Genomic DNA, 2102 nt, shown 5'->3' with positions numbered 1-2102 from the left:
ACTACTCCTTTTTGCAACATGATAGGTTTTACATTCTTCAAAAATAATCCTTACATCCCTATAATAATAAGGTTGCAAATAGTGTTTGCTTAACAAAGTCATTTTCTTGTCTATACCCAAGTGTTCTAATCTACCACTATAGTTCTCCTTGATCAAATTCTCCTACAATGAACTCCTAGGAATGTACAATTAATTTTCCTTAAGGTTAAAAGTACAAAGTTGTGTCACCTTTTAGGCTAACTTATCAGAATGAGTAAATTTGACTATTTCTATCTAAAAATTAATTTTATTCAAACATATCATCTAGACAAATTCATTCTAGCTAACTTATATATGGTCTCACATTTTTCCAATTGGAAGTGTCTATTAAATGCATGTTTTATACTAGTTTGTATCCAATTACTAAAGAAATAAAATTATTTTTAAAAATTGACATTTCAATAACTCTTACTATTTTTTATGATTTTTTTCTAATAACATGTAAACACCATTTTATAGAGCTCAAACTCAAGAATATTCTCATCTAGAGTTTATAGTGTTTTAATTAGATATAGTATAATGTAATTAAAAAATTCTACAAGTGCATCTTTTAGCACTTGAGAAGATGTCAATTTTGAGAAAGGAAAAATATTAAATCATATAAAAATAAATAAAAAATACATAACGTTCTAGAGGAGAGAGTCCTCTTCAAAAATGTATAATTTTCTTTTTGTTAGAATATATTTGTTCTAAAAAATGTGGTGGGAGATGAAAACTATCGATTTCAAGTGAGTTGAAATTTGAATCCTTATAAAAGATAAAATATAGGTCTAAAGACATTTTTTATTTTTGATTGTTCTAGCTATATATCTTATCAATAACATAATCTAAGATCAAAGGGAAATAAGTCTCTTTCCATATAGTTTTGTGGTGGGAACTAAACCCCTAATTTTCAGCATTTTTCAGCAAGTAAGAAATGTCTTTAAAAATTAGGAGAACATATAAATTCTTATTCCAAATAATTATTAAAAATTATAATCCTAAACTGCATCCATTTCTACACATTTCATTAGTTTACTTTATTATCAAATTCTAAGTAATACTACTCGTTTTATGTCATTGAAGATGAACAATCATACTTTTGTAAGCCTTTTCCTTTATAAAAGGGTGACACAGGTTTGTGCTTTTACCCTAAAAAAACATGTCATCCTAAACGAAATAACACATCCATTTGCTCATGTCCATCACTATAGTTTTCTACTTACTTTTAGGACTTCACTAGATCAATGTCATGTTCATATAAGTAGTTCAACTCTTTGAATCTCATTATGTGTTACTTCATTTTTGTCAATAAGTTTCTTCTCCTACTCGATACACCTACAACCTTATTTGATTTTACACTCTAATTCTTGTATACAAATGCGTAGCTCTTAATGAACTCAAACTATCTCATGTGTTTTTTATTCAATCTATTGTAAGTGTCGTAACATTACAAGGCTTGGTGGTTTATATACAACATAAATCCACTAAGAAAAAATTAATGTCTCCACTTCTTTAAGGTTTATGCTATGATAGAGAATTTCTAATTAAATATTTAGTCTCCCTTTCTTCAAGGATTATATTACATTATCAATGTCCCTTCTTGACTCAATACTACTCCTATTACACTTCTACAAGTGTCACGATCAACTCAAAAGACTTTGGCAAAATTAAGCTACCCTAACAAAATTTGTTTGGTTACCTTATTGCTTCAACATTTCAAAACTACTTTGTGATGTGTAAAACACTTGAATATATTATCTCCCCTTAACATATATGTCTAATATATATGTAATTGGTAAAAATATGGCACTAAAACACCTACATAATTTTCTATATAAACTTTTCAATCATGTTACCTTCCCAATGTGTAATGCCCTACCATGGAACCCATCAAGACTTGATCTAAGTTGTCAAGTTTTATGTAATAAAAAAATTCTAAGTACACGTGCCCCAAATAGGTTCCCTAATGTTAATTGTCAAAATTGATTTTCCTCAAATACTTCCAATTAATTTATCAAAACAAAATTTTATTCATCTTCTAAGTTACAATTGCATCACAATAATCTCATAACATAATTATA

The sequence above is a fragment of the Cupressus sempervirens genome, chromosome 7 (genome assembly GCF_028749045.1).
Source record: "Cupressus sempervirens isolate cs-2001-9-10 chromosome 7, ASM2874904v1, whole genome shotgun sequence".
NCBI classification, from domain to species: Eukaryota; Viridiplantae; Streptophyta; class Pinopsida; order Cupressales; family Cupressaceae; genus Cupressus; species Cupressus sempervirens.
The sequence above is the reverse complement of the archived record's forward strand: the minus strand, read 5'-3'. Positions refer to the sequence as shown.